Source organism: Symphalangus syndactylus, chromosome 3 (assembly GCF_028878055.3).
Source record: "Symphalangus syndactylus isolate Jambi chromosome 3, NHGRI_mSymSyn1-v2.1_pri, whole genome shotgun sequence".
Lineage (NCBI taxonomy): Eukaryota > Metazoa > Chordata > Mammalia > Primates > Hylobatidae > Symphalangus > Symphalangus syndactylus.
In genome coordinates, this window is record NC_072425.2 from 123,380,928 (window position 1) to 123,399,623 (window position 18,696).

General features: G+C 35.2%; 1 long non-coding RNA gene across 3 annotated transcripts in view; it reads left to right on the forward strand.

The window, feature by feature from the left end:
- LOC134736216 (uncharacterized) overlaps positions 1 to 18,696 on the forward strand; it is a 361,707-nt gene that overhangs the window by 302,051 nt on the left and 40,960 nt on the right. For all 3 annotated transcript variants that reach the window (XR_010120093.1, XR_010120091.1, XR_010120092.1), the window contains 2 exons: positions 16,942 to 17,070; positions 17,866 to 18,040. This is a non-coding gene — a long non-coding RNA (uncharacterized lncRNA). The remainder of the gene's footprint in view (positions 1 to 16,941; positions 17,071 to 17,865; positions 18,041 to 18,696) is intronic.

The following is an 18,696-nucleotide window of genomic DNA, read 5'->3' on the forward strand; positions in this document are numbered from 1 at the left end:
ATTCAATCAGGCAATTTTTCTTCCTGACCTTGGATAGTTTGCTCACAGGGTTTTACTTTTAAGTTCTCAGCTGAACACATTAGGAGGACCTTGTGCCTGTCTCCGGAGTAATTTCTCTTTGCAAGCTTCTCTCATCTCTTGCACTCTGCTCTGTGAGTTAGTTGCTTTGCCTTATTCAGACTCCCAGCTCTGTCTCCTCAGCTGTGGTAGTCTGCCTTAATTCACCCTTCCTGCAGTCAGGCCTAAAAACTATTTTGAGACATTAATCTGGGTGAATTATAGGGTTCATCACATTTGTTTTGCCTCTCTCATGGAAAACTATCTCTTGTTGCCTGATAGCCAAAGTTAAAGCCATTGTTTCATATAGTTTGTTCAGTTCATTTAGTTATTTCATCTGGGAGGGCAAGGCCAGTCTGGGTACTCCATCTTGGCCAGAAGCAAATCAGTCATTTTGGAATTTGATTTTTTTATCTCCTTAGATTCAGTTTATCTTAAGCCAGCTAATGAATAGACCATTTGTCTCCTCTGCCATGTGCCTTAAGTAATAGTATTTTAGAGAAGAATGCTTGCCTCCCCAAAGATACAGTCCCCATTTAGTATATATTAAAGGTGGAGAAGAATGTGAATATTACTTAGTTATATTTTAAATTCAATGTAATTGAAAAGATTGAAGTCTGTGTTTTAAATTATACAATTCCAGTGACTAAAAGGAGAGAGAAAAAAAGATTGAAAATGTTCCCTTATAGAAGGTACTTCCAAATTCGTATGGAAAATACAAAATCACATATAAAGACATATAAATAAGACAGGATGCATCATTATAAAAGTATAAAGGTGATACTAAAGAGTTTCTTAAGAAGGACAAATACCTTCTTGGAGGAAAAATTAAGAAAACCATTTCAAAAGCATCCACAAATTTCTATCACCACGTCTATTAACCTGCCCTTTTCTATATCCAGATATTCTGGCTTCTTTTGTGTTACTATTAATGATCCTTCAGTGACCTAAAAAAACCTCCAGACTCCCCTATTTGCATATCCCCTTTCTATTCATCAACATTGACCCAGACAGTCTCCTTTTAATCTCCTGCATCAAGATTTTTCTTTTCTTTGTTTTATTCCTCCTGTATCTTTTTCATCAGCTTACAGGCTTGCTTTTATTACCCCCATCTTAACAAAAAAACAAACCTCTTGACAATAACTTCTTTTTTATGTACCAGTGCATTTCTCACCTTCCTCATGAGGCCAAACTCATTACTTTCTCCAATATTTCTCCAAGATCCTCTCTGGAGTTTTACTCCAATCTGGCTCTCAACCTCTACAGCTTTACCCAAACTGCTATTATCAAGATTACAAACATGTTTGTTTTGCTAAATCTTAAGTTTTTCATCCTCATCTTCCATCAACTAACAGTATCTTACACACTTGATCACCGATCTCTTCAAGAAAAAACAAAAGCAAACAAAAACGTCTTTTTCTGAACAGAAATTACCCCACAGGCTTTTTCTTATCATTTCGGGTTAATTTTGTTTTGTCTTCTTTATCAGTTTTTCCACACCTCCGAAGCTTTTAATGTTAGAAGACTTGGTCTTTGGATCACTATTCTTCTCTTGCTATATTCTTTTTCTCAATTATCTCATTCTTTATCATAACAATATAATAGTTTGCTGTTAATATTTTTTTAAGTGCAGCACATTCACTTGACTTCTTGTAGTATCTCTTTTATAGCACCCATAGTATATTTTATAATATAAATCATGAGGAGACATATAAAAATAATAAGACATTAAATTTTAACCTCCCTTTATATTTGTTACCTAGGATTATATATAAAAAATTTTATCTATTTGTATACATAAAAAGAGCCTGTGTCTGAACTGGTAATTCTTCCAGTTAGATGTTCATTCCTGGCTTTCAGCTATTTTCTAACTATTTGTTTTTAAGTAATTAAGACAATGATTTTAATCAGTGCAAACTGCTTCCAGGCCCTACTGCTTCTATAGCTTTTCAAAATCTACAACTTGTTTTATTTGTGTAAGGCCCAGATAAAGCATATTGCTTGCTTTCTTTTCCTATTTCTTTCTGTTTCTATTTTGCTTTATTTAAAATGTTAGCTAAAAATACATCTTTATTATTAACATACATTTCCAAATTTATGTCTTCCTACATGATTTCTTCTTGCATTTAACTTTGCCATACTGTTAGGAAGGTGACAGCATAAATCACTTACGAAATAAGCCTTCCACAATGATGACATACATCCACATGGTATTTTTAAGTAGAATTTGTAAGTCTGATGGCAAATTGGCATCATGAGTGGGTTCTTCTTCCTTGGTTTTGCCAGCAATAACAGCTTAACTTTTCAGATCACTTTCTATTACCGATAAAAATATTAACCCAAACTAAACCTAAGAAAAGTGTATCGTTATGAGCCAGTATTCACTTAGCATTCTAGAAGACAGAAATAAATAATAAACTAGTCAAATAAATAAATTTATAGAATGCTGCATTGTAATATGTGATAAGGAAAAATTAAAGCAAAGGAAACAAATGATTCTTTTGAGGAGGGAGGCAGTTTGAGTTAGTGAAGTCAAGGATGGCCTTAGGTGGTGTAAATAGCCTAGAGAAGGCAAGGGAGAAAGCCATGTAGTGGTCCGTGGAAGCAATGAACACTCAGAAGGAATAGTAAGTCTGAAGGTGCTTAACTGGCATATTTAGAGGACAGCAGGGGACTTGCTTGGTTGGAGATGAGTAACTTCGAGCAGGGGTTCCCACCTCCCAGGCTTCAGACCAGTACCAGTCCATGGCCTGTTAGGAACAGGGCCACACAGTAGGAGGTGAGTGGCAGGCCAGCAAGCATTACCGCCTGAGCTCAGCGTCCTATCAGATCAGCTGCAGCATCAGATTCTCTTAGGAGAGCAAACCCTATAGTGAACTGCGCATGTGAGGGATCTAGGTTGTGTGCTCCTTATGAGAATCTAATGGTAAATGTAATGTACCTGAATCATCCTGAAATGATCCCCTCCAACCCTCCATCCGTGGAAAAATTGTCTTCCACGAAACCCGTCCTCGGTGCCAAAATGTTTGGGGACTGCTGAATTAGCGAATAGTAGGAGATGATAGCACAGAAGAAAATGGGTTGAGAGAAGTACATTGTGTATGCCTTTCAGTACTTACTAAGAATTTAGGCTTTTTCTAACAGTCAGTATGAAATCTGTTGGGAGGGTTGGAGCAGGGGAGAGTTGTAATCTGATTTAGGTTTGAACAAGATCACTGGATTTTATATTGAGAATAGACTATCGGTGGCAGATGATAAGACAAAGGAAACCAGTCAGGATGCTATTGCAATATTGCAGTGAGATATCGTGATGGTTTGAACTAAAAAGTTAGTGGTGGTGTTGGTGGGGAATGATTCTGGGTATGCTGATACATTTGATATGGCTCATTAGAGAAAGGGAGGATTCAAGGATGACTCTTGAATGACTGGAAGAATGGAGTTGTCATTTGCCAAGATAGAAAAAGAAATCAATTTTTGGTCATGTAAATTTGATCTTGAGTAGACAGATGGTTACATGAGTCTGCAGTTAATGTCAGCAGTGTAAACTTGAGAATAACCATTGTATAGTTTGCATCTAGAGCCATGATTCTGGATTAGGTCACCAAGAAAATGGGCATAAATTGGAAAGAAAAGAGGTCTAAGCACTAAGCCCTGACATATTCTTACAATAACAAGATGTTGAAATAAAAGGAACCAACTAAAGAGACTAAAAAGGAAAAGTTAGAGGATAGAAGAAAAACCAGCAGAGTGTTTCAGAATGATGGAGCAGATAATAACCAACTGCCTCAAACACTACATCTAGATCAAGTACAATGATTATTTACAAGAGAATTTACTCTTGCATTTAGTACTATAGAATTCATCAATGACCTTAATGAGAGAAGTTTTATGTTTTTTTTTTTTTTTTTTTTTTTTTTTTTTTGAGACAGAGTCTCGCTCTGTCACCCAGGCTGGAGTGCAGTGGCGCGATCTCGGCTCACTGCAAGCTCCGCCTCCCGGGTTCACGCCATTCTCCTGCCTCAGCCTCTCCGAGTAGCTGGGACTACAGGCGCCCGCCACCACGCCCGGCTAATTTTTTGTATTTTTAGTAGAGACGGGGTTTCACCGTGGTCTCGATCTCCTGACCTCGTGATCCACCCGCCTCGGCCTCCCAAAGTGCTGGGATTACAAGCGTGAGCCACTGCTCCTGGCTATTATGATGTTTTATAAGAGATTAGAATGGATTTAGGATAGAATAAGAGTAGGAAAGTTGGGGAAAGCATAGACAACTTTTTCAAGAGATTTTTCTGTAGAGAGAAGGGAAGAAATGGAGCACTAGATGAAAGAAATGATGGCAAAAGAGAGTTTTAAAAAAAAGATAAAAGCAATAGCTTGTTTCTTGACTTACAAGAAAGATCCAGTAGTGATGGACAAAACTAATGTTGTACTAACAAAAGAGTATGTGCTAGGGCAGTATCCTTGAGTAGAAGAAAGAAGTGTGATTTAGTGCTGAAGTGTAGGGTTACTAGGATCACTAATGTTATATCCATAGAAAGAGAAGGAGTGGCAGATTCTTGGGCAACAATATAGGCAGGGGTAAAAACGTGGTGGTGGGAATGTCTGGAAGTTCTCTCTTGACTATTTTTACTATTTTTTAGTAAAATTGTAGGGAAGGTTATCAGCTGAGCATGGCAATGGGGAAAAATGTTGGCATTTGAGAGAAGAGTATTAAATAGCTATCTAAGAGAGAGGGAGAACAAATGAACTAGAAAAATATAGTGGGCATTTATCAAATAGGTTGTTACTTGGATTCGACTTTTGGCTTAGAAAAGTGAATACAGCAAGAAAGGGGCAAGGAAGTGGAGAATGTAAAGAAGGTGTGATTATGACTGGCCATGATACTAGATCAAAGTCTGGAGGGAAAAGACTTGAGGGGGTAAGGGACAGTGAAACGTTAATAAGACAAATTGATTTTATGTTACCCAATTGTTTGAATAGTTGTTGGAATTAGAGAGCTACAGGAAATGAGCTAGATAGGAAGTGGAGTTACAAAATATGGTGCTTGAAATTCAGCCAACAGAGAGGTTTTAATTATTGTTAGTTTTATAGTAATAGAATGTGCCCATGGGTGGGAGTGGCTGAGTTGGGATGAAGGAAAATGTTATTGGAAGGAAAGTGTTCTAGAAGCTGCAATTATAATAATATGAATGGTGTCCATAGATATCAGTAGGGATTCTATAAATTGCCTCTTCTCTTACGCAATGGTTTAAATGTATGTGTCCCCACAAAATTCATATGCTGGAACTTAAGGGTCAATGCAACAGTATTAAGAGGTAAGGCCTTTAGGGGGTGATTAAGTCATGAGAGTAGGACCCTCATAAATGGGGTTAGTGCCTGACATCATTTGGATGTGTGTCTCCTCCAAATCTCATATTGAAATGTAATCCCCAGTGTTGGAGGTGGGGCCTGGTGAGAGGTAATTGGATGGATCATGGGGCATATTCCTCATGAATGGCTTAGTACCATTCCCTTGGTGATGAGTGAGTTCATGCAAGATCTAGTTATTTAAAAGTGTGTGGTACCTCCCCTCTCTCTCTCTTGCTCTCATTCTCACCATGTGATGTGCCTGCTCCCATAATGCCTTCTGCTATGGTTGTAAGCTACCTGAGGCCCTCACCAGAAACTGAGCTGATGTTGGTGCCATGCTTGTACAGTCTCTACAGAACCTTGAGCCAATGAAACTTTTCTTTATAAATTACCTAGCCTCAGGTATGTCTTTATAGCAACACAAGAATGGCCTAACAGAAGCCCTTATAAAACGGTTTGAGGAAACTAACTTGCCAATTTCCCCTCCCATCCTTCTCCCATATGAAGATACAGCACTTGTATCATTTTCCCTTTTTATCCCTTTTGCTTTTTCATCTCTTCTGCCATGTGAGGACTCAGCAAGAAGCCACACCGGACACCAAATATTGGTGCCTTGATCTTGAACTTCTCAGCCTCCAAAGCTGTGAGAAATAAATTTCTGTTGTGTATAAAGTACTCTTTAATTCCCATTTATACGTCACCACATGAAGCCCAGGCTTCCCCAGTCATCCCTATTCCTTCAGGCTGTGATTTCCTTATAGCTCTGTACATTTATTTTTCTGACATGATCTTCCACATTTACCCATCTTCTGAATCTTTCACTGTACTCCCTCTGTAACTTAAAGCTGTCTCTCCTCTGAGGATTATTCCCACATTGGCTTTCTCTCCCATACCTCTCTTACTTTAAACCTGGAGGTGAAGATTCCTCATTGCCTCAACCGCATCATTTTCCTGCATTTTCTTACATCATACCAGCTTTGACTGTCATATCGTTAAACAATACCATTGACACACCTTCCTTGTTTTAGCGATCTTCTGCCCCTACATAAATTTCTCTTATTCCTTGAAGGTTGTGTCTACATGCCCCCTTCCAATCACATTGTCAAACTCTATTCCTGTCAAAATTCCTGATAACTTACATATCCTTCAATAATATGGCCAGTATTATGTTAGATTGTCATTGGTTTGAGGTGATAGAGGTGCTCTATCCCTAGAAAGTCATCAAAGAGACTAGATACCATCTTAGGACATATTTTACACAAAAAAATATGAGTTGGTAGACTGAGAAAAAGAAAGATCAAGAGTTTTAAAAATAATGTCTATTAAAGATATATGGCAATCATTCTCAAGTGGGGACAGTTTTGCCCCCAGGAAACATTTGGCAATGTGTGGAGACATTTTTGGTTGTTGCAACTTGGGGTGGGGGTGGGATGTGCTACTGGCACTTAGCGAGGAGAGGCCGAAGATGCTGCTAAACATCTTGCAACTCACAGCACAGGCCCCTGCAACAAAGAATTATCCAGCCCAAAAGGTCTATAGTGCTGGTTGAGAAACCCTGGTGTATGGTAATAATTGCCCTTCATTTTAGGATTTCCAATCAGGAAAATGCACTGATTTATCTCTCTTAAGCACACTAGCAGCTTTTATATAGAGTAAGAATACAGTAAAAACTTTTTTTTAAAAAGCCTAAAACCTATGGAGGATTACAGGATTTTTGAAATATAAAAAGATGAAGTTCACACTGTTAGAGCCTCCATGTTTTTAAAAATTTCCTCCCCCATGAGTACAGAAAGCCTAACTAGGCGTTTTGTCTTAAGTTGAAATGTGGCGTGGTTCATGATTTCAAGTTATCATTTTTTATTCACAGCCTAAGGAGCTTTGCTCTTAGACTCTTTACTCCTGGACTTACATTTGGAAGAAGCATATTTTCAAGCAAATGTGTTGTCATTGGTAGAAAGAAAAATCTAGCCTGGTCTTTCAAGCTGCTTTATTTAAAAGTGAATGGAAGGGGTTTGTTAGCCTCATTTATGGTCCAATGGCATTACTCTGCAGAGTGACTGGCTTGAGTTCACTGGCTCTCATTTATTTATATATGCATTTATTTTAAAAGTATTTATCGAATTCCTACTATATGCTAAACAATGTGTTAGCAATGGGGATACTCAGATAAACAGAAAAAGTCTCTGGATTCAAATTTCTTTCCATATGGTCAAGGATGAAAACCATAGAAATTATAATAATAATTTAGTAAATTGTTATTTAATGAATTAATTTAATCAATTAAGATAATAAATAATAAAAAGTAGGTAATAACACAAAGACAGGAGTGACTTACAATTCTGTGTAGTATTGGAAAGTAATTTCAGAAGTGTTACAAGATAAAATGATACTTAAATTGAAATTTATGGGTAAAAAGAAAGAGAAATTTAACATTTGGGGTAGCCTACCATGTGTCAGACCCTCTACAAAGCACTTTATGAGCTTTTCTCTTTTAATCTTCACAATAACCTTGTATGATACAGTTATTATCCACATTTTGCATTTGAGAAAACAGAAGCTTCAGTAAGTCAGTCAAGGTTACCGTGGAAAGAAGTGCTAGAACTGAGATCTGGGTCTATGTCTAACTCCCAATAGATATGTATGTTGTTTTCAATAAGCCAAAAGGAGGAGACAGGTTTAAATACTGAGGATGCAATTTACTCACATTTACCAAGTATACCAGAGTTTTATTTCTCATTTAACCCACCTCACCTAAAACTCCCAGAGCATCTGATTCCCTCCATGTTGCCATAGTTGCCCTGACCCACAATGAACCTATCAATAGGTAGGGCTGAGTCAGTGAGATCATTTTTCAAGAATATGAACAAAAATATTGTACTCAAAAAGATCTTATGCCTATGGTGATGGCTTGCTGCTCTGCTAAGTCACTTCATGCTGGGGCTGAAGTAGACTAGAAAGAAAAAAATTGAGTCAATATTGTATAGAGGCAACATGCTGTAGGATCAGAAACCACAAGGAAGCAGAGAAAGCTGTCAGGGGAAGAAGAAAGAAATTTCTGGAAAATAAAAGACACCAAGGCAGCAGCAGATACAGCTCTTGAAGGAAGCTTTCTGTTTCCTGTTAGGCCTGGCATCTTACAATATTACCCCTCTCCTCACCACCACCATGCTTACAACCCTTTAACTGGAGCTCAAAGTTGGTTAGATCACTTTTAATGAAAAGAAAAATTTGAACTGGAATAATATTAGTAAAAATACAGAGCTATGGGACAATAAGGAAGAAGTACTTTAGAATCACGGGAGCACGGTGGGCACCTGGTGTACACTAATGAACTGGAAGAGGAAGGAGGAAGGAGGGCAGACTGAGAATGTAAAGTGCCTTTTCTGTTGGCCCAAGGATTTGGATCTTATTCTAAAAGCTTTGAGGAGCCTTTAAATGCTTTAAAGCAGCTCTTGAAACTAGACTGGTTTATTTATCTCTGTATCAACAGCACCTGGCTGAGAGAGTTATACAAAGTTTATGTCTGATAAATATGTATTATATCAATGAAAAAAATAAGTGAGGAAAATAAAAATAACCATGGAGTTCAGTTCTACATCACAATTATAGTAAGTAAAACCATAACTGATAAGAAAGCCGGTTATAAGGAGCTTCAAGGATCAGGTATTAGAGGACACCTGCTAGTAAGCCAACAACAGAATATGGAACTCCAGCCACGACATGGAACCATGAGGTGGGGGTGAGTGATGAGTAGTGTGATACAACTTTAAAGAACAAGGAAGCGTTGACAAAGGGTGAGGTAGAAGAGATCAGCATGAATCTCTTTAAGAAAGACCTAGTATGATCTGCTAACAATCTTAACATTGATGTTCTATAGTTTATAAGCAACTATTAAGGATTTTCCATAGAGGAATTAATTTATTAACTCCCTACAACATATAGTTATTGAGAAACAATTACATTCCAAATATTATTCTTCATGCAGTGAATACCTTGGTGAACAAGATGGTAAAAAAGTTTATTGTGGAATTTACGTTATATTGGGAGAAGACTCATGAGAAAATACATTTTCTTGTTTATTATTTAAGCATAATAAATAAGAAAATGTATTCAACTTCTTAGAGGTAATGTGTGCTATGGAAAAGAAATTAAGCTTGATTGTGTGCTAAAATCTTAACAGAGTGGTTGGTGTAGACATCACTGAGAAGATGATGTTTGAGCAGAGATTTGAAGGAGATGAGGAAGTGAACCTGGCAAGTATCTAGTGGAAGAACACTCCAGAAATGAATTTTCTCCAGTCACCACAAATGGCCTAAGACAAGAGAATGTCTAGCAAGCCAGGGAAATCCAGGGGAGCTGTAAGGACAGAGTAGAAGGGGTGAGATGAAGAGAAGGAGATAAGATCAGAGAAGGAATGCAAGGCAAGATCCTGTAAGACTTTATAGCCAGACATATATTTTAAGGTGACTATTCTGTCAGCTATGCAGAAGATATATTTTAGAGGAATAAATTACTTGGTATAATTTTGGTTCTAAGCAATAGAAATTGCAACAAAAAACATATTAGGTCATATTACAGTATATGAAAATTAAAAGCTTAGAACAGATTAGACACCGAAGAAGAAGTATAAAGGTGTACCAGTAGACTATCCAAAATAAAGCACAGAAAAGAAAATGAAAGTGTGAAAATGGTAGCAGAGCAGCATTGACCTATGCGATCTAACATATGTTTGAGTCCAGGAAAAATGGAAAAACAGAAAAAAAAAGATAAAATAATGGACAAATTTCTTTCTAAATTCAATTAAAACGATAAATCCAAGACTCAATGATTTTAGTATACTCCGAGCATCATAGAGAAAAACCACACTGCACTGGTTAACCATGTTGCAAAAAAATTGCTGAAAACCAGTGGTAAAGGGAAAATCATAAAAGAAGCAAAAGAAAAAAGACACATTGCATACAATGGAACAAAGTTAAGAATTACCGTAGACTTAAATTAAAAATACACCTCATTACAACTCCATGAACTAGATAATGTATGCATTTTACAAATACGAAAAATGATGTTTGAGCTACATAGTAAAATCCTGTTGATCTGAACAGTATTATTCAGCAATTCTATGTAACATTAGAGATTGTAATTGGAAGCAGTCTATCACCTTAACTCCAAAGTTCACAACTACCATAATTTGATGAAGGTAACAAAAAAATTACTACAGACTTGGTGTCAGAACCCTTGCATAGCTTGCTTGCCAGAAAATGATGGAGAGATATCTTTAAACTATCAAAAGAGAAAAATAAAGTCAACTTAGAATTCTCTATTATGCAGAAGTACCTTTTACAGCTGACTATGAGATAAAGACTTTTTAAATAAACAAGAGCTGAGAGAATTTATCTCTTGTAGACTGGAGCTACAAGGAACAACAAAAGTAGTTCTTTGGCATAAGGAGAATTATGCCAGATAGAAATTTGATCTGCACAAAGAAAGATTGCCAGATGTGCTATATATGTTGGTGTATTAGTCTCTTCTCATGCTGCTAATAAAGATATGCCTGAGACTGGGTAATTTATAAAGCAAAGGGGTTTAATGGAATCACAGCTTCACATGGCTTGGGAGGCCTCACGATCATGGCAGAAGTCAAAGGAGAAGCAAAGGCATGTCTTACATGGCGGCAGGCAAAAGGGCATGTGCAGGGGAACTCGTCTTTATAAAACCACCAGATCTCATGAGACTTATTCACTAGCTACCCCCCCCCATGATTCAATTACCTCCCACTGGTTCCGCCCACAACACTTGGGGATAATTACAATTCACAGTGAGATTTGGGTGGGGACACAGAGCCAAACCATGTTGGTGGGTAAAGAGAAAACACGTTTTTCCCCCAAAATATCAATTATTTGTTTATCTAACATTACTGCCACATTTAACACTCTGCTAGCCCTCTGCACCAAACCACTATCATCTCTCAATTTATCTAGATTTCTGCATGAGCCTTCTAACTGTTCTCCCTGCCCTGACTCCAAGACAGTCTATTCTTAACACAGTAGCCAGGCTTTTAAAATATGTCTTGCAGATTATCTCACCCCTTTGCTCAGATTCCGCCAATGGCTACTCAGCTTGTTTTTAGTAAAATATGAAGTCTTCACAATACCCAAAAGGCCTTATAACATTGACTTTCCCATTATTCCCCTCATCTCTAAGATCTTGTGTTGGAGTACCAGCCCATTCATTGATTGTATCCAGCAACGCTGGTCTCCTTGCCTAGTCTTTGACACCAGGCATTGTTCTACCTCAGGGTCTTTACCCTCATTCTTCTCTCTACCAAAACACTCTCCTCCAGGATATCCACATAGCCACTCCCTCATCTCCCTTGTTTTTTGTACAGTGGCACCTCAGGAAAGCCTTCCCTATCCATATTTTAAAATCACACATCCCCAACCCCAATATTTCGTCTCCTCCTTCCATGTTACATTTTTTATATAGCATGTATTATCATCTGCCATACTCTATATTTTCTTATTCTGTGTACTGTCTGTATCTTTTACTAAAATGGAAGCTGCATAATGATTCAGATGTATTCACTATGAATTTTTTTTTTTACTTTTCCCAGGACAGTTGATCCCCCCTTCAGCTTCCCGTTCAGACCATAGTGCGTGAGAATTCCAATTGATTACGTTCTTGCTAATACTTGGTATTGTCAGCCTTTTTCTCTATGGCCATTTTGGTGGTGGGGGAGGATTAACTCCCCAAAAGATGGAAAGTGTTGTTTCTGGGAAAAGGAATACATGCTATCGAACAAAAAGCACCAAATACTACACATGATTTCTGGGGAAATACCACTGTTCACAGAACTTACAAAAGTAAAACTATAAAATGAGCTCAATTCCATTCCAAACATCTCTAGGTTAAACATTCAGCTGAAGGGCAAATAGATAAAAAGGTAGAATATTTCAGTGAATTTATGACATATGCTGAATTATTTCTCTTGTTCTTCAGTAAGCACTGACAGCAGATCCTTGTCAGGCAGATCATTGTTGATTTCATGCTTTTGACAAGGCTGAGAGATTTTAGAGTCCAATTATTTAAATTGTTGTTGAATTCACTAGAGCAAATTTTAACTAGCAACTTGTGTGGAGAACTCTTTATGTATCTTTTTAATGTTATTGAAGTAAAATTTAAATACAGAAAGTGGCACATATCATAAAGCTCAATGAATATTCATAAATTGAATACACCAATGTAAACCTTGCCCAGATCCAAAAGCAAAACGTTGCAAACATTTAAGTCTCCTTTATGTTCTCTTCTACTCACTATCCATCATCACTGATAACCACTACTCAGACTTCCTCCTGATTAGTTTTGCCTATTTTTCCATTTTCTGTAAATTCGATCAAATTATGTTTTACTATTGGTGTCAGGTTTCTTTTGCTCAACCATTGTATTTGTGACACGCATTCGTGTTGTTGATTGTAGTTGTAGACTGCTTATTCTCATTGCTTTGTAGTATTCAACAGTTCCTTTCTGTATTCTACTATTAGAGGGCATTTGAGTATTTACAGTTTTGAGCAATTTTACTGCTACTAACATTCTAGTGCATCTTTTTTGGTGAACAAATACATACACAATTCTTTAAAATATATATCAAAGAATAGAATTACTAGCATATGGATCCACCTGTGCTTAACGCTGGAAGATACTGTCAATGTTCTAATTTTATTTCTTATTACAAATAGTGTATTTGATTGGACAAAGTGTTTTACTATATGGTTATTGCAAGGATGTAAGTAAGCTGCTAATATATGCAAAATATGCAAATTTATCTTTAAACTATATACCATAAGAAACTCTCTTATTAGTTTCTTTTCCCTCAGGGAATTCTGTACTGTCTATTGTCCAATATTTGTTTCATACATTATTTCCAGTTTTCTAGCTATTTATAGTAGGGGAGCAAAAACAGGCAATCTATTAAAGCTAGAAACAAGTCTCTTTCTTTATTTTGTCTTTATTTTCTCTCAACATGTTTTAAAGCTTTCTGTGTAGGGTTCTTGTATGGAATGTATTTATTCCTAGATATTTTATGGTTTTTAATGTTATTGTAAATTGTATCTTTTAAAATATTTTCTTTTATATTTTGCTGCTATATATAAATACGATTGATTTTAAAATATTAACCTGATATCCAGCAACCTTGTTGAATTTGGTTATTAATTTTAATGATATATCTGAAGATTTTTTTTATTGTCTCAGTATGCAGTCGTGTTCAAATAATGACATTTTAATTTCTTCATTTCCAATCCTTTGTTTCTTATTTCATTTCTTGCACTATTATGGTGACTGGAATATCCAGTATAATGTTACATAGAATTGGCATTGAATAGTGAGAATTCTTGTCTCATTCCTACTCTTAGGGGAAAGCATTGGATATTTCATTGTTAAAATGTTTTCACTAAGTTTTTAAATTTGTAGACATTATTTAGAAAATTAAGGAAGTTCCCTTGTATTCCTGGTTTGCTAAAAGTTTACCTTAAAGAGGGCTGATTTTTTTCAGTGCTTTTTCTGCATTAATTGATTTTTATTCTTTATTTCTCTTAATGTTTTCTATCAAATGATTTACTTTTAAATGCTAAAACACATTTGCAAACCTAAAATAAACCACCCTTGTAGTGTGATAGCATCCATTTTATACAATTAAAGTTGCTTATTTTGTCAGGAACTTTTTCGTGTATATTCTTGAGAAATATTAATCTGTAATATTTCTGCCTTGTAATGTCATTGAAGACTTTGGAATCAAGGTTGGCAGTTTTTGCTTTTAAAAAAGAATTAGAAATCACCCCTCTTCCGTCTGTCTACCCTTCGGAAAAACCTATACCTGACTGATGTGGTTTATAAGAATCTGATAGTAAAGCCATATGGAACTGGCTTTTTACAGGCTCCCTGCCAGAAGGGTTTTAGTAAGAGATTTACCTTCTTTAATAAATGTAGAAGTACTTGGATTTTAAAAATTTTTTAGCTTTGCAAAATACAGTTTTTGAGAAATTTGTCTATTGAATTCAAATAGTCCAGTTATCTCTAATATTGCCTTATCTTTTTAAAATCTGTACAACAAATACTTCTGTTACTTTTGCAATATTAATATTGGTTATTTGCAATTTGGGGTGTTGTCAGTATGAGATATATTTTCAAAGATCGAATTTTTGCTTTCTTGAATTTTCTATATTGTGTCTCGTATTTCATCAGTTTGGTTTTACTTTTATATATTTTAGTATAATTTCTTTGGGCTAAATTTGCTCTGTCCTATTTCCAGATTCTCAAGCTAGAAGTCTAAATTATTGATTTTCAGTCTTTCTTCTTTTCTAATATATGTATTGAGGCTACAAAGTTTCTACTATGTTATGATATGAAAATATCATATCTTCAATTCCTTTTACTTAAAAATATTTTTTAAATTTCTACTCTGAATTCTTTTTTTTAAAACCAATGTGCCATTTAAAAGTCATTGCTAATTTCCAGGCAGTTGGATTTTCCTAGTTATCTTTTTCTTATTGAATTTTAGCTTATCCACCTGTGGTCACAGAATATACTCTGCGATCTTCTACATTTACTTAAGTTCTTTTGTTTGTATTTTTTTAATAGCACAGCCTATGGTATGTTCCATGTATAAATGAAAATAATGTAATTGTGGTTAATAGAAACAGTACTCTGTTGCCCTAAATATCAATTTGATTGAGTTTATAATTATTCTCTGCAGATCTTCTAAATCCTTATTGATTATATGCTTGTTGTACCAGCAATAGAGAGAAATAGGCTGAAGTCTTCACTAGGTTTTGGATTTATCTATTACTTGTTTTAGTTCTGTTAAACTTTATGTTTTATGTTGTGAAGCTATTAAGGACAGACAAATTCAGTGGTTATATATCCTATTACATTGGGCCTCTCGATATTATGAAATGACTTTATTCCTAGCAATGTTTAAAGTATACATTGTTGTTGCCATAGCTACCCCAGCCTTTTCATAATTAGTGTTTCCGTAACATATATTTTCTCCTCTTTTTAGTTTCAACTTTCTGTGTCTCTTGAGAGATTCATAAAACTGTTTTTGTTTTGTTTTTAATTCAATCTGGTTATCCTAGTCCTTTAATTGAAGTGTTTAGTTCATTTATATTAAATATAATTACAGAAATAATTGGGTTCTATTTTTCTGTTTCTTTCATATATTTAACTAATAAAGTATGTGTTTTCTTATTACTTCATTTTTTCTTCTAAGAACATGCTGGTGATATTCTATTAGTAATTTAGAGACTAAAATATGCATCCTTGACTCTAAAATTTTATACAAATTATAACATTTAAAACTTCCCCCAAACTTCTAGGACCTTAGAACCCTTTAAACCCATTTACTCCCTCTCACCTATTGTATCATCTTTCTTGCATTTTAATTCTATATATATTTTAGACAACATAATGCATTGCAAATATCATTTTATTTAATCAGTATTCACTTTTTTACCTACTCATGTACTTTTCCTGAAGCATTTTATTCCTGTGGCAGTTTTCTACCACTGTTGAGATAATTTTCCTCACAAACCTAAGAACTTAAGCCTTAAAAGCTCTGTCTAGTATTTCTTGTAGTGCAGATTTTCTGTCAACCAATTATCTTAGTTTTGCTTTGCTGAAAATGTCTTTACTCGACTTTATTTTTGGAAGATATTTTCATTTGATATAGAATTGTAGGTGACAATGTGGGATTTTTTTTTTTCCCTGAAAGCATCATAAAATTGTCTTTCATTGTCTTTTGACTCCCATGGCTTTAGTTGACAACTCGGCTGTACATTCCACAATTGCCCCAATGAAGGCATTCTATCTAATTCCTTTGGCTGCTTTTAAAAATGTCTGTAGTTTCTAGCAGTTTTACCATGATATTCCTAGTGTGATTTTCTTTATATTAATTTTCTTCTTCAGTTTCATCAAACTTTTTGAATCTTTCGACTGATACTTTTCAACAACTTTGGAAAATTTTAGGACATTCTCTCTTTATTTTACTATTATTTTATTCTTCTATGTCTCATCTTGCATTTAACCTATCCAGCAAGTTCTTAATTTCAGACACAGTACTTTTCAGTTCTAGAATATATATTTGATTTTTTCAAAAACAATTACAATTTTATTTTAATTATTTTTTCATATTTTCCTTAATACAGTAATCATAGTTGTTTCAAATTACCTTTCTGAGAACTTCAATATCTAGATCATCTGTGAGTCTGTTTCTATTGAATGTTTTTTCACATCTTCATTAGTCATATTTTTTACCTTTTTGTATATAGAGTAATTTTTGATTGTGTATAAAAGAACTAGGCACTGTGTATTAAAAAACTACAGAGGGTCCTCGTGGTGTTATATTTCAAAAAGAACATCCTATTTTCTCTGTTGGAGAGATAGGGTGAATGACTAATTTTAATACAGTTAGAGGTTCTGCTTGTCTAGGGCTGGGCTTCAGTTTTGTTGAGACTTTGCTTACCTCTCTTTACCTCCATTTCTAAGGTGTGACACTGCTGAACTTTTGACTGAGGTCCTGGCAGATCTTCTCATTTCCAAAAGACCATAGGAGATTTAACTTTGTTCTTCAAAGACTCTCAGCCCAGCTCTCCAGCTTTACTCCTTCAAAATATGGTAAAATTCTTAATAAGGAGACAAGTTGTGTGCTTGAGACAGCCTACATAGTCTTGCAGGCTGGTTTTTTTTTTCTTTCTTTTTTTTTTTTTTCCTGCAAACATGGCAAGTCTGTAACTCTGCCTTTAGAAGCTTTCAGTATAGTTTTGCAGGCTCCTGTGCAAATTTCCAATGAGAAATTTAACGTTTTAAAAATTAGTTCTCAAAATCGCTAGTTTTAAAATTATGTATCTTTCCGGGCCAACCTGGATCCTTAGCCAGTAACAGAATTTTCAAATTCTCAAAAAAAAAAAAAAAGATAAAACAGGTAGCAATGTCAGTTTACCTCAAAGGATTATTTTCTTTCCTCATAAAAATTTAATTCATCTAGTTCTCATTTTCTCCACAGAAATCTGATATCTTTAAAATACTCTTCTGAAACGAATTTCCAGATTTTAAAATTTGTTACAGCAAGAACATTGGCTTGTTGTGCACAACTATGTTATTTGGAAATGGATATCTCTTTGTAACTTCTACCTGTTCAAATTTGATTTGCTAAAAAGAGGAACTTGGGACAATTTCTGTAGAAAACATGTTTTTTCTAGAAATACACAAGGCACAATCAGTCCTAGAACCCAGCAAAGTAATTTCTTAAACCCCAAAATGATCTCCTCTATTTACTTATTAGTACTCAAAGTGTCACCACTTGAGAATTTTTTTAATATGAATTGTTGTCTTTGTTAAACTGGAATGGGCAACACTCACTTTATGCCCGTATGCCATAGTATGAATTAACTTAATCAATTTTATTGAAAGCAAATATAGGAAAAAGGCAGATTAGAAATGATCTGAGGACACAAAGTACCTGGGCAAGAGAGTGAGAAGGGATATAAACGAAGAAGAAAAAAATAAAAACAAGAAATTTGCTGCCAGTTACCAAATCAACCAAGTGTCATACAGATTTCCTGTCTTCATCATCAGTAGGCATTGGGTAAGCACTAGTGATTCAGATCTTGTAATAGTTGCATTTGGTGTTTATTAAGTACTGCTTGCTCTTGTAAGTGCTTCTATTATTGTATAATTTCTAACATTGATTTATATTTTACTTGACAATAATTGTATATATTGATGGTGCACAATATGTTATTTTGAAATATATATACACTGTAGAATGGCTAATTGAACTAATTAACAGATGTATTCCCTCAAATACTTACTATTTTTGACATTTAAAAAAAATTTTTATTTATTTATTTATTTTTCCATAAGTTATTGGGGTATAGTTGGTATTTGGTTACATGGGTAAGTTCTTTAGTGGTGATTTGTGAGATTTTGGTGCACCTATCACCCAAGCTGTATACGCTGCACCATATTTGTAGTCTTTTATGCCTTGTCCTTATCCCACTCTTCCTCCCAAGTGCCCAAAGTCCATGTATCATTTTTATGCCTTTGCATCCTCATAGCTTAGCTCCCACATATCAGTGAGAACATAACAGCATTTGGTTTTCCATTCCTGAGTTACTTCACTTAGAATAATAGTCTCCAGTTTTATCCAGGTCACTGCAAATGCTGCTAATTCATCCATCATATATATATGATGGAATACTACACAGCCATAAAAGGAATAATATATATATTATGGAATAC